The 14,725-nt window shown below is 45.5% G+C and overlaps 2 long non-coding RNA genes across 5 annotated transcripts in view; one reads left to right on the top strand and one right to left on the bottom strand.

Moving 5' to 3' along the window:
- The window catches only part of LOC138767665 (uncharacterized), a 44,621-nt gene that overhangs the window by 5,664 nt on the left and 24,232 nt on the right, over positions 1-14,725 (top strand). For 2 of the 4 annotated variants that reach the window (XR_011358833.1, XR_011358832.1), the window contains exons 2-3: positions 5,476-5,560; positions 6,384-6,490. This is a non-coding gene — a long non-coding RNA (uncharacterized lncRNA). Of the gene's footprint in view, positions 1-4,659; positions 4,727-5,475; positions 5,561-6,383; positions 6,491-6,821; positions 7,233-14,725 lie in introns of those variants that run through there. The other 2 variants (XR_011358834.1, XR_011358835.1) reach the window with 2 other exon arrangements.
- Positions 4,159-6,571, bottom strand: LOC138767666 (uncharacterized). The gene is made up of 2 exons (XR_011358836.1): positions 6,459-6,571; positions 4,159-4,978 (listed from the first exon to the last, which is right to left on the bottom strand). It is a non-coding gene; the product is annotated as an uncharacterized lncRNA (long non-coding RNA).

Below are 14,725 nucleotides of genomic sequence, written 5' to 3'. Positions count from 1 at the left end.
CCCCCAGCATACCCCAACAGCTAAACAGTACATAACTACTGCCCCCAGCATACCCCAACAGCTAAACGGTGCACAACTACTGCCCCCAGCATACCCCAACAGCTAAACAGTACATAACTACTGCCCCCAGCATACCCCAACAGCTAAACGGTGCACAACTACTGCCCCCAGCATACCCCAACAGCTAAACAGTGCATAACTACTGCCCCCAGCATACCCCAACAGCTACACAGTGCACAACTACTGCCCCCAGCATACCCCAACAGCTAAACAGTACATAACTACTGCCCCCAGCATACCCCAACAGCTAAACAGTGCACAACTACTGCCCCCAGCATACCCCAACAGCTAAACAGTGCATAACAACTGCAACCAGCATACCCCAACAGCTAAACAGTGCATAACTACTGCAACCAGCATACCCCAACAGCTAAACAGTGCACAACTACTGCCCCCAGCATACCCCAACAGCTACACAGTGCACAACTACTGCCCCCAGCATACCCCTACAGCTAAACGGTGCATAACTACTGCCCCCAGCATACCCCAACAGCTAAACAGTGCACAACTACTGCCCCCAGCATACCCCAACAGCTAAACAGTGCACAACTACTGCCCCCAGCATACCCCAACAGCTAAACAGTGCATACCTCCTATCAGGGCCGATTCTAGGCATTCTGCTGCCTGAGGCGAAACCTGAAATGGCGCCCCCCCTCCCACCAAGCTGATTGAAAACCATAAGTAAGGCATGTTAACTGAAAACCTGTCGCTTATAATAAATTCCCACACAATCCTGCTCCACCATAATTTGCCATTTTTAGGCACTACCTATCATCCTGGGTGAGGACAACACAGAAGAGGTTTCAAAGTCTCCAAGTTTTCAGTACTGTATACCTCCCCTCTCTGTAGTTGTTCATATGAAGGCAGTATACGGCACTTAGCAGGTCATATGATAGCAGTACACGGGCACATGGCAGGTTATCAGTATACATAGTAGTATACAGGCACAAAGCTGGTGACATTTTGATGATAAAAATAAAAACTAACACACTCACCTATCCACACCTACAACACACACACACACACACACACACACACCTACCTGTATAACATACAGTGCACCCAATATACACATATCACACATGCACAGTGTTGACATGACACACACATACACATTTACACTTGCCTTTCATGCAGAGCAGGGGTCAGGGAGCAGGTCTGTAGGGGAGGGAGATGTATTCTATACAGGGAGCTGCACTGTATCTGCAGGCTTGCAGACTGAGCAATTCTCGAGGAATTGTAGCTGAAAGACTTCTGCTTGAAATTCCTCGCCTATTCTGCTCTGGCAGAATTTAAGCGGAATTTGAGCGGATTTTGAGCGGACTCCGCGCTGAAATCAAGCGGAATGCAAGCGGAATTACCAGCAGAATTCAAACCCCATTAACTTCTATAGGATTCCTCTAGCGGAATCCGCCCAAAGAATTGACATGTACATTCTTTGGGCGGAATGCGGATTCTGCTCGGAATCCGCGCGGAATTCCGGACGGAAATTTACTCTGTGTGCACGGGCAGTCGGAAATCCCATTGTTCTCTATGGAAGGAGCAATGTTGCATTTACACGGGCGGAATTCCACGCAGATTCCGCCCGCGTTTTATGGCGGAATTCGGGCGGAATTCCGCGAGAATTGCTCAGTGTGCAAGCACCCTAACCGTCCCGACATGTGCTGCTAACCCGGAAGCAGGAGGCTTGTCAGAGGGGAGAGAGGGGGAGGGGGTAATTCTTAAGGAGGAAGGTTACTTAAAGGGGTTGTCCGGCGAAAAAAATTATTCACAGAATAACACACATTACAAAGTTATACAACTTTGTAATGTATGTTATGTCTGTGAATGGTCCCCTTCCCCGTGTCCCACCACCCCCACCCGTGTACCCGGAAGTGTGGTGCGCTATACATTACCTGTCACGTGCCGACCACGGTCTCCGATCTTCAGTAGTGACGTCTTCTTCGGGAGGCCAGCGGATCTTCCCGAGTGCTGGCCGCCCTCTGCAGCGTCATCCGAAGCTCAGCCGCGATTGGCTGAGCATAACTGTGCTCAGCCAATCGCGGCTGAGCAGCTGATGACGTGGCCGCGTCATCAGCCGCTCAGCCGCGATTGGCTGAGCATAACTGTGCTCAGCCAATCGCGGCTGAGCGGCTGATGACGCGGCCACGTCATCAGCTGCTCAGCCGCGATTGGCTGAGCACAGTTATGCTCAGCCAATCGCGGCTGAGCTTCGGATGACGCTGCAGAGGGCGGCCGGCACTCGGGAAGATCCGCCGAACTTACGAAGAAGACGTCACTGCTGACGATCGGAGACCGTGGACGACACGACATGCGGTGAGTATAATGCACCACACTTCCGGGTCTAGCGTGGGTGGGGGGAAACACGGGGAAGGGGGCCATTCACAGACATAACATACATTACAAAGTTGTATAACTTTTTAATGTGTGTTATTCTGTGAATAATTTTTTTCGCCGGACAACCCCTTTAAGGTGGACCAGGCACTGGGACACATCGGCCAGAAGCAGCATTTTCACAGTACACTTTGATACTGCTTGCTGGCATTAAAGCAACTGCAGGGGGGGCCCTTGGGGATGAAGGGTCTGGGTAATTGCCCTGTTTGTCCCCCTTCCCTCCTTAACGCTGGCCCTGCTCATATGTCCTATCCCCTGCTGCGCTCTGTGTATAGCTGTGCTGTGGCAGATATCTGTATGTAACTTCTGCACTCACCTGCCGATCTCATCTGCAGTGGGGCTGAATTGCTGAGCTGTAATGGTCATGTGGATGAAGTTTGTCCTCGGGGAGACAGACACTGTGTCCCAGAAGCACAGGGGCGCTATCTAAGTCCAAATTGGTTGACGATGTGCAGGTATGGCGCCCCTGTCAGGCAGCTAATGGGAACATATCTGTGCTTCTGGGACACAGTGTCTGTCTCCCCGAGGACAAACTTCATCCACACGACCATTACAGTTCAGCAGTGGAATTCAGCCCCACTGCACATGAGATCGGCAGGTGAGTGCAGCAGTTACATACAGATATCTGCCACAGCACAGCTATACACAGAGCGCAGCAGGGGATAGGACATACGGGTGAGAGTGCTGCTGAGGGGTCCGAGGACGAGGAGGTGATGTGGGGCCACAAGTGATATTCACCCCAGCCGGACCTCCGATCCTCCCTGCTGATTACTGCTGCTTTTGGTGAGTGAGGATAAAGCATGGGCAGCGGAGGCTTTATAGATCGCTGCTAGAGCGGGGGATGGTTAGGAGTAAACTTAACTAAAATGACAACTAGGGGGAAGATTATGCCGCCCCCTTCAGGACTGCAGAATCTGCCGCCTGAGGCAGAATTCTCATTCTGCCTCATGGCAGAAGCGGGCCTGCCTCCTATCTATCTATCTACCTATCTCTCTATCTGTCTCCTATCTACCCAGGCCCGCTTCTGCCATGAGGCGGAATGAGCCTTCCGCCTGAGGCGGCAGATTTTGCGGTCCGGCAGGGGGCGGCATTATGTCCCCCCTGCTGTCATTTTTGTTAAGTATCACTTAACAAAAATGACAGCGGCCGCTCACCTGTCCCGTCGCCCGCGCTCTCCACATCCCGTCAGGTCCCACGATGTCACCCTGCAGCTGTCACGGACCTCCAGGCTGTGGTTGGTGAGTGCCCGGGGTCGTGGGGGACGCGCTGGGGTGATCGGGTCGCGCGGGACCCGATCACCTCACTCACTCACCACAGCCTGGAGGTCCGTGACAGCTGCAGGGTGACATCGCGGGACCTGACGGGATGTGGAGACAGCAGAGAGCGCGGGCCGGCTGCGGTGTGAGACAGGCGAGTGGATGGCTGCGGCCGCGGGGGTTGGGGGGGGTTGGGGTTTGCCGGCCATCACTCGGGGCGGCCGCCTGAGGTTTGCCTCAGGCGGCAGAAACCCCAGAATCGGCCCTGTATCTACCTATCTATCTCCTATCTATCTATCTATCTCCTATCTATCTACCTATCTATCTCCTATCTATCTATCTCCTATCTATCTCCTATCTATCTATCTATCTATCTATCTATCTATCTCCTATCTATCTATCTATCTATCTACTCCAAGGAATCGTCCACAGCACTCCAAGATCGGTGAAACATCAAACGTGGTTTAATCAAATCATAGTGGTACAGCACAGCAAAATAGTCAATCAGCAACGTTTCAACGACCACTGTCGTCTTTTTCAAGCATGACTATACTCTAAACAACAGACCTTCTTATACAGGTGAGATAATCATTGTGAACAAGTGATTGGTGAATATAGTGCACGTGATCAGAGTCTCATTAGCAGACATTTTATACATTGTAGGTACGTGCGTAAAGGTGTTACATTTGTATTTACAATGTGTTGTGATTAAAAACAATACTCAAGCTAGACGGCAGTATAAATTTTTCTATATTTTTACAAAAAGAAGAATATGTTCCTTCATTATTCACAGCAGTCACGGCTCACCACCATAGAAAAGGATTCACGAACCTCGGCAGCAACTGCGCATGCTCGCGCTCTGATAGTTCATTGGTTAGTGAGTGGCACATAGAGAAAGTAAACAACAGCATTAGCTAAGAGGCGTTCCGTTACTTGGGAGAATCATACAAGAGACTGCATCACCCCAGGTCACTTCACGTCATCCCGGTACCGCGTCCTCCTGATCTCCTATCCAGGTAATCATATTGGAGGTTGCTTCACCCCAGGTAGCAAACGTATCTTAGTGATCCCGGTACCGCATCCTCTCAATCTCCTGTGCCTCTCCAGGCCATTCTCGGACTTGCCTCAGAACGCAAAAGCTGTAGATTCCTCAATGTGAACTGTGTCAAGCATATCACTAGATCAAAGTATGTAGTATAGGCTGCTTTGGTTCTCCTCTTCAAAGTTAGGTGGTGAGTCATATTGCTGCGATCCACATAATGCAACATCTATAGATAAAAGAAAAAAATATTACTAAATTATAACAATAAAAGAAGATCAGTCACAATGTAAACATCATGGGAGAATGTTCTCCTACATTCACTGGGATACATAGTTAAGTCCACCACTCACCCCGTATATTTGGAGGTTTTGTACTCCACATTGAGTCCATAAGGTCCTTTTGCATCTAACTTAAAGATCCATTCTAGTTCTCTTTTACGTAAAAGGAGCTGTCTGTCACCACCTCTCTTGGGCATATCAACCTTGTCTACTATCATGCAACGTAGATCACTTTCTTTATGTTTGGTTTCTGTAAAATGCTTAGAAACTGGAAGATCCAATTTCTGCTTTCTTATGCTATAACGATGTTGGGTTAACCTTGTTCTGAAGTCCCATGTCATCTCTCCCACATACACCTTATTGCACGGGCACCACAGAACATATACCACATGATCAGATCTGCATGTTAAGTAGTGTTTAATTTTGTATTCAATTTTTGTTCTAGGGTGAACAAACGTTGTGCCCTTCACCAGATATTTACAGCTTACACATCCAAGGCATGGATAACATCCCATTTTTTGTACCGCCAAGTAAGTTTGTGTATTACCAGATTTTCTTGTAATATCACTTTTAACTAGTTTGTCTCTAAGATTATATTCTCGTCGGTATGAAAATAAGGGAGGATTTTGAAAGTCAGAAATCTCTGGAAAGGACTGTTGGATAATGGGCCAATGCTTGTTAATTACCTGTCCTATCCTAGGAGATAAATGTGTATATGTGGATATGAACGGTACTCTGGCTGATTTTACATCTTTAGGTTTGTCAGTAAGTAGTGTGTCACGGTCAATTGATCTAATATCCTGTTCACATTTTTCTAAAAGATCTCTGGGATAACCCCTTTCTCTGAATTGTCTGGTCATAGTGTCTAGAGCCCTGTTCAGATGTGTTGTTTTTTCCACTATCCTTCGAGCCCTAGTCATCTGGCTTTTTGGTAGAGATCTAATCATTTTTGATGGATGGCAACTGTTGAATAGTAAAGTATTATTGCAATCAGTGGGTTTAGTGTATATGTTTGAAATCAACATGTTATTTTCCACTGTAAGTTCAACGTCAAGGAAGTTAATTTGTACGTCACTACAAGAATATGTAAATTTAATAGTCTGGTCCAGTCCATTCAACATCGTCACTAGATCATCTAGTCCTCCACGATCACCAGTCCAAATGATGAAAATATCATCTATGAAGCGCTTGCAAATAAGAACATGTTCAAACTGGTGCGCTCCATAGATTTTTATTCTACATTAGCCCCCATCGCTACTCCACGTCTTTGCAGAAACATTTTACCATCAAAACTGAAATAATTGTTTGTTAAATTAAATTCCAACAATCTCATTATAAAATCTTGTTCCTTAGGATTCAATTGTAATCCAGGAAGTAACTCACTGCCTGTAGACCCATGTCTATTCCGATAGACGTATATAAGCTTACCACATCAAGTGTTGCAAGTATAGCTCCATCAGGTAAGTGTAAACCTTTAACATATTTAAGGAATTGTGTGGTGTCCTGTATATACGATCGCGATCTCGTGACTAGCGGTCTCAATATGGAGAGGCACAGGAGATTGAGAGGATGCGGTACCGGGATCACTAAGATACGTTTGCTACCTGGGGTGAAGCAACCTCCAATATGATTACCTGGATAGGAGATCAGGAGGACGCGGTACCGGGATGACGTGAAGTGACCTGGGGTGATGCAGTCTCTTGTATGATTCTCCCAAGTAATGGAACGCCTCTTAGCTAATGCTGTTGTTTACTTTCTCTATGTGTCACTCACTAACCAATGAACTATCAGAGCGCGAGCATGCGCAGTTGCTGCCGAGGTTCGTGAATCCTTTTCTATGGTGGTGAGCCGTGACTGCTGTGAATAATGAAGGAACATATTCTTCTTTTTGTAAAAATATAGAAAAATTTATACTGCCGTCTAGCTTGAGTATTGTTTTTAATCACAACACATTGTAAATACAAATGTAACACCTTTACGCACGTACCTACAATGTATAAAATGTCTGCTAATGAGACTCTGATCACGTGCACTATATTCACCAATCACTTGTTCACAATGATTATCTCACCTGTATAAGAAGGTCTGTTGTTTAGAGTATAGTCATGCTTGAAAAAGACGACAGTGGTCGTTGAAACGTTGCTGATTGACTATTTTGCTGTGCTGTACCACTATGATTTGATTAAACCACGTTTGATGTTTCACTGATCTTGGAGTGCTGTGGACGATTCCTTGGAGTAGATAGATAGATAGATAGATAGATAGATAGATAGGAGATAGATAGGAGATAGGAGATAGATAGATAGATAGATAGGAGATAGATAGATAGAAAGGAGATAGATAGGTAGATAGATAGGAGATAGATAGGTAGATAGATAGGAGATAGATAGGTAGATACAGGGCCGATTCTGGGGTTTCTGCCGCCTGAGGCAAACCTCATTTGATGTTTCACCGATCTTGGAGTGCTGTGGACGATTCCTTGGAGTATATATGTGAAGGTTACTGGTCACAACCATCCGCTGGCACCCGCAACTCAGCATAAAAGTGGTGCTGCTTACCCGATTCTACAGTTTATCTATCTATCTCCTATCTATCTATCTATCTATCTATCCATCTCCTATCAGCTGAAACAGTGCACAACTACTGCCCCCAGCATACCCCAACAGCTAAACAGTGCATACCTCCTATCTATCTATCTATCTATCTATCTATCTATCTATCTATCTATCTCCCTCCTATCTATCTATCTATCTATCTATCTACTATTATCTATCTATCTACTATTATCTATCTATCTATCTATCTATCTCCTATCTATCTCCTATCTATCTATCTATCTATCTATCTATCTATCTATCTATCTATCTATCTCCTATCTATCTATCTCCTATCTATCTATCTCCTATCTATCTATCTATCTATCTATCTATCTATCTATCTCCTATCTATCTATCTATCTATCTATCTATCTATCTATCTATCTATCTCCTATCTATCTATCTATCTATCTATCTATCTATCTATCTACTATTATCTATCTCCTATCAGCTGAAACAGTGCACAACTACTGCCCCCAGCATACCCCAACAGCTAAACAGTGCATACCTCCTATCTATCTATCTATCTATCTATCTATCTATCTATCTATCTATCTATCTATCTCCCTCCTATCTATCTATCTATCTATCTATCTATCTATCTATCTATCTCCTATCTATCTATCTATCTCCTATCTATCTCCTATCTATCTATCTATCTATCTATCTATCTATCTATCTATCTATCTATCTCCTATCTATCTATCTATCTATCTATCTATCTATCTATCTATCTATCTACTATTATCTATCTATCTATCTATCTCCTATCTATCTATCTATCTATCTATCTATCTATCTATCTATCTCCTATCTATCTATCTATCTCCTATCTATCTATCTCCTATCTATCTATCTATCTATCTATCTCCTATCTATCTATCTATCTATCTATCCATCTCCTATCTATCTATCTCCTATCTATCTATCTATCTATCTATCTATCTCCTATCTATCTATCTATCTATCTATCTATCTATCTATCTACTATTATCTATCTCCTATCAGCTGAAACAGTGCACAACTACTGCCCCCAGCATACCCCAACAGCTAAACAGTGCATACCTCCTATCTATCTATCTATCTATCTATCTATCTATCTATCTATCTATCTCCCTCCTATCTATCTATCTATCTATCTATCTATCTATCTATCTATCTATCTATCATCTATCTATCTATCTATCTATCTATCTATCTATCTATCTATCTATCTATCTCCTATCTATCTATCTATCTATCTATCTATCTCCTATCTATCTATCTCCTATCTATCTATCTATCTATCTCCTATCAGCTGAAACAGTGCACAACTACTGCCCCCAGCATACCCCAACAGCTAAACAGTGCACAACTACTACCCCCAGCATACCCCAACAGCTAAACGGTGCATAACTACTGCCCCCTGCACGGTAAACAGTGTAAACGCCAAATAGGCCAAGTCCAAATTTGCTGTGTTTTAGTGAAGTCACATCTCAGAGATCACATATATAACAGTTGGGGGGGGGGGGGGGGAGATGATTGATAGATAGATACATAGATAGATGGCACTTCTATCGGGGGTCGGGTGGTCTGGGGGGCTGGGGTTTAGGGGTGGAGCTTGTTGTAATAGGATTTAGTATATCGTATCTAAATACTACAGCCTCCCGTCTCGTTTGTGGTTTTATTGTGGGGGTCGTCTGGAGGGATGGGAGGCTGTGAGATTTAGGTTTCGCACAGGGCGCCATCTACCCTAAGGCCGGCCCTGCTGCATCGCGACCCTCTGGTCCCCGGTTTCCGGCCGCTTCCTAGTGTCTGACGTGGGCTCGAGACGTGACGTCTCAAGTCCGCTAAGCCAGTCAGTGACAGTGGCGGGATCTGTTTCAAGTCCGCTCAGATCGGACCGGGGACCGGAGCCCCGCGATACGGGATGGAACCGAGGAGGTGAGTGGACGTCGTTTACCACAGCCACCTCATCCCCGGCCAGATCCCAAAATAGCCCCCCCCCCCCTGCCGGAGTACCCCTTTAACCCCTTAAGGACAGAGCCTGAAATGGCCTTAATGACAGAGACAAATTTTATGAATATGACCAGTGTCACTTTAGTCATTAATAACTTCGGGATGCTTTTACCTATCCGGCTGATTCTGAGAATGTTTTCTCGTGACATATTGTACTTTACATTTCTGGTAAATTGGAGTCGATACTCATAACAAATCTTTATGAAAAAACCCAAATAATGTGAAAAAATTTGAAAAAATGCATTTTTCCAACTTTGAAACTTCTTTGCGTATAAAGAAAGTGGTTATACCACATAAATTATATATTAAATAGCATTAGCAACATGTCTACTTTATGTTGGCGGCATTTATTAAACTATCTTTCATTTTTTTTAGACGATAGGAAGCTTAAAACATTAGCAGCAAATTTCCAAATTTTCAGTAAAATTTCAAAATCAGATATTTTTAGGGACCTGTTCAGATTTAAAGTGTATTTGAGGGGCCTGTATGTTAGAAAGCCCCACAAAGCACCCCATTTTAGAAACTGCACCCCCCAAACTCTGCAAAAGCACATCCAGAAAGTGTTTTAAACCTTTAGGGGAGTCACAGAAATAAAAGCTAAGTGTGTAAGGAATTTGAAAATTTTAATTTTCTGTGCAGAGATTTTATTGTAATCCAATATTTTTCATAATTATAAACCTATTACCAGAGAAATGCACCCCAATAATTATTGCCCCGTTTCTGCAGTTTATAGAAATACCCCATATGTGGCCCTATTGCGCTATTTGACGCAACCACAAGCCTCAGATATAAGGGAGCGCCTAGTGAATTTCAACGCCTCCTTTATATTTGGTCATTTTTGACTGTACCACTTCAGGTTGGCAGAGGCTCTGGGGTGTCAAAACCTAAAAAACACCCCTAAAGGGACACCATTTAGAAAACTACACCCCTCAAGGAATGTAACAAGGGGTGCGGTGAGCATCTGGACCCCACAGGTGCTTCACAGATTTTCCGAACAATATGGCGTGAAAAAAGAAAAATTTATTTTTTACACTAAAACGTTGTTCTAGCCTTCAATTTTTCATTTTCTTAAAGGGATAAGAGGCAAAAAAAGACAAAAAATGTGTAGCGCAGTTTCTCCCGAGTACAGAAATACCCCACATGTGGCGATAGAGTGCCAAGGGGGCGCAGGACGAGCCTCCAAAGGGAAGGAGCGCCAATTGGCTTTTGGAAGCTGAATTTCACTGAAAAGGATTTCAAGGGCCATGTCGCATTTACAGAGCCCTCGTGCTGCCAAGACACTGGAAACCCCCCACAAGTGATTCCATTCTGGAAACTACACCTCTCAAGGAATCTAACAAGGGGCACAGTGAGCATATGGACCCCACTGGTGACGGGCACAAATGTGGAACAATGTGACGTGAAAGGGAAAAATTTCATTTTTTCACTTTCATGGCACAAATGTGCCCGTCATCAAGGGGTCCATATCCTCAGTGCACCCCTTGTTAGATTCCTTGAGGGGTGCAGTTTCCAGAATGGGGTCACTTGTGGGGGGTTTCCAGTGTTTTGGCAGCACGAGGGCTCTGTAAATGCGACATGGCGTTCATCATCCATTCTAGCCAAATCCAACCTCCAAAATCCAAATGGCGCTCCTTCCCTTCGGAGGCTTGCCCTGCGCCCACATGGCGCTTTATGTCCACATGTGGGGTATTTACGGACTCGGGGGAAATTGCTCTACACATATTGTGTGTTTTTTTCTCTTTTAACCCCTTGTGAAAATGATAAATTCAAGGCTAAACCAACATTATAGTGTAAAAAATGTAATATTTCATTTTCACGCCACATTGTTCCACATTTGTGCCCATCACCAGTGGGGTCCATATGCTCACTACACCCCTTGTTACATTCCTTGAGGGGTGTAGTTTCCATAATGGGGTCACTTGTGGGGGGTTTCAACTGTCTTGGCAACACAGAGGCCTTTTGAATGCAACATGGCCCCTCAAAATCCATTCCATCCAAATCCAGCCTTCAAAAACGAAATGGTGCTCCTTCCCTTCGGAGGCTTACCCTGCACCCGCATGGCGCTTTATGTCCACATGTGGGGTATTTACGGACTCGGGGGAAATTGCGCTACACATTTTGTTTTTTTTCTCCTCTTTTAACCCCTTGTGAAAATGATATATTCAAGGCTAAACCAACATTATAGTGTAAAAAATGTAATATTTCATTTTCACGCCACATTGTTCCACATTTGTGTCCGTCACCAGTGGGGTCCATATGCTCACTACACCCCTTGTTACATTCCTTGAGGGGTGCAGTTTCCATAATGGGGTCACTTGTGGGGGGTTTCAACTGTCTTGGCAACACAGGGGCCTTTTGAATGCAACATGGCCCCTCGAAATCCATTCCATCCAAATCCAGCCTTCAAAAACCAAATGGCGCTTCTTCCCTTCGGAGGCTTTACCTGCACCCGCATGGCGCTTTATGTCCACATGTGGGGTATTTCCGTACTCAGGGGAAATTGCTCTACACATTAAATGTTTTTTTTATCTTTTAACCCCTTGTGAAAATGAAAAAACATGACAAGATTAATGATTTAGAGTAAAAATTTTACAAAAATTACACTAAATGTTGGTCTAGCCTTGATTTTTTTCCATTTCCACAAGGGGTTAAAAAAGAAAATGAACACAAAACGTGTAGGGTAGTGTCCCCTGAGTACGAAAATACCCCACATGTGGGCATAATGTGCCATATGGGCACAGGGCAAGTCACCAAAGGGACAGAGCGCCATTTAGAGGCTGGAATGGAGGATGGAGGCCATGTCGCAATTACAAAGCTCCTGTGCTGCCAGGACAGTAGAAACCCCCGACAAGTGACCCCATTCTGGAAACTACACCCCATAAGGAATCTAACAAGGGGTGCAGTGAGGATATGGACCCCACTGGTGACGGGCACTTACGTAGAACATGTGCCGAGAAAATAAAAAATACAATTTTTTTCATTTTCACGTCCCAAATGTGGCCGTCACCAGGGGGCCATATCCCCGCTGCCCCCCTTGTTAGATTCCTTATGGGGTGTAGTTTCCAGAATGGGGTCACTTGTGGGGGGGTTTCTACTGTCCTGGCCGCACAGAGGCTTTGTAATTGCATCATGGCATCCTCTAATGGGAATGGCGGCCATACCTACTTAGCTGGGGAAAAGGGACAATTCTAATTTATTTGGGGGTATTAGGCCAATTATTAGTTTATAAGGTTGAAAATGACAGGTGTCCATCAAACTCAAACTGTGTTGATCCAGAGGAAGGCAAAAAAAAACCCTCGTAAGGCAGACGACAGAAGCCTCATCACAGGGGAAAAATTCCTTCCCGACTCCATATTGGCGATCAGAATAATCCCTGGATCAACGTGACCCCTGAAATAGGAATAAGGGACAGAATTTAGATAATGTAGAACCCCAGTGACGTGTGGTGCGCCTTGGAGCGATCCAGTATGCAGAGGCCGGGGGGATCAGGACAGGTGTCACACTGGAAAATGGTGTCCTTCCTGATCCCCCTGTTACCCCACACTCTGCACTTCTTCTGGGGTCTCCCTTTCTCCAGTGGGGGGGACGTCACCTGGAAAATGTTGTCCTGGTGCGATACGGGGTCCTTCATATCCAGAAAAGCTGGGTCCGCTCCATGGCTGCTAAATATTAGGGCTCTATTACTACTTCTGATATGTTCGGATCGTGCCGCAAGCTACAGTAGCTCAGGCAGCGAGGGACCAGAAGAGGGGGTGCTGGTATAAAAGTTATCCCCGTGCAGGTGGTGACCTTTATCCAGCAGTGGGAAGATCAGTTCCCGGACGATGTCCCCACTAACTCAGAGGATGGGGGGGGAGGGGGCATCTGGGGGCTGCATTCGGGTGTCCCTTCCTACATACACTCTAAGGGTACATGCACACTGCGGAATCGCGACAGATAACCCTTCGTGCATTCCACAGTTGGCACCCTCCGGCGGACTGATGCGGGCGCACGTCTCCACACGTGTCATAGACTCCATTCTATGCATCGGCGGATTCCGCTCTCTGTCCAACGTTTTTATTCTTTGGATGGACGATGGAATCCGCCCGTGCATAGGATAGAGTCTATGACACGGGTAGAGACATGCGCCCGCATCAGTCCGCCGGTGGGTGCCAGCTGCGGAATGCACAAAGGGTTATCCTTTGCCATTCCGCAGTGTGCACGTACCCGAAATCTGTAAGTGTACCCTGAGGTACTGTCACAGAGTGTGTAGAATTTCACTCCATACCGCCATCTCTTATTGGGACGGTACTGGCAGAAAAGACGTGTCTGGGGGGCAGCGTACGCTACGCTACCCCCAGATACGTCACTGGATGATGAGGATGATGAGGATGAATGGAGGAAAGAAGGACCCCCCATTCATCCTCACTGGCTGTTTCGGTGTCGGAGGTAATAATAACGTATCCCTCTGACGCCGAAAACACCCTGGGGGCCATTTGTATACGGGGATTGGTATATGGGGTATGTAGTGGTGTAGTGTCAAACTTTATTCAATGTAGTGTGGTGTAATGTAGTGTTTTTTACGTGTTTTTTTACAGTAAGTATAAAAAAAAAACCTACGCCAACAAAGGAGTTGCTGATAAATGCCGCACTTATGTGCGGCACTTATCAGCAGACCGTGGCAGTAGGATATAGAAAAAAAACACCCTACGCCAAAAAGGAGGAGTTGCTGATTAGCAGCGCACTTTCGTGCGATGCTGATCAACACTCAGCGGCGATAGGGTGCGGAAAATAGAAAAAAAAAATTTTGAAAAAAAAAAAAAAAAAATTTCTACAATCTGAACATCCCTGTAGCTGTACAATCTGAACATCCCTGTAGCATCGGGTCGCCGATGACCCGGAAAGGTTCCGATCGCCGCTATTGGCTGATCTGAATTGATCAGCCTATAGCGGCGATCGTAAGCACGGGGGGTGTTAACCACCCCCCGTGCCGTGAAGCTAAGATGGCCTGCTATGATTTATAGCAGGCCATCTTCCCCGACCGCTGTGTGTGAACACGCAGCGATCGGGGAAACATCGGGCGTAAATTTACGCCCTGATGCGCCAAGTACCAGGGCGCGA

This window comes from Dendropsophus ebraccatus, chromosome 11 (genome assembly GCF_027789765.1).
Source record: "Dendropsophus ebraccatus isolate aDenEbr1 chromosome 11, aDenEbr1.pat, whole genome shotgun sequence".
In the NCBI taxonomy this organism is placed as follows: Eukaryota; Metazoa; Chordata; class Amphibia; order Anura; family Hylidae; genus Dendropsophus; species Dendropsophus ebraccatus.
The sequence above is the reverse complement of the archived record's forward strand: the minus strand, read 5'-3'. Positions and strand labels throughout refer to the sequence as shown.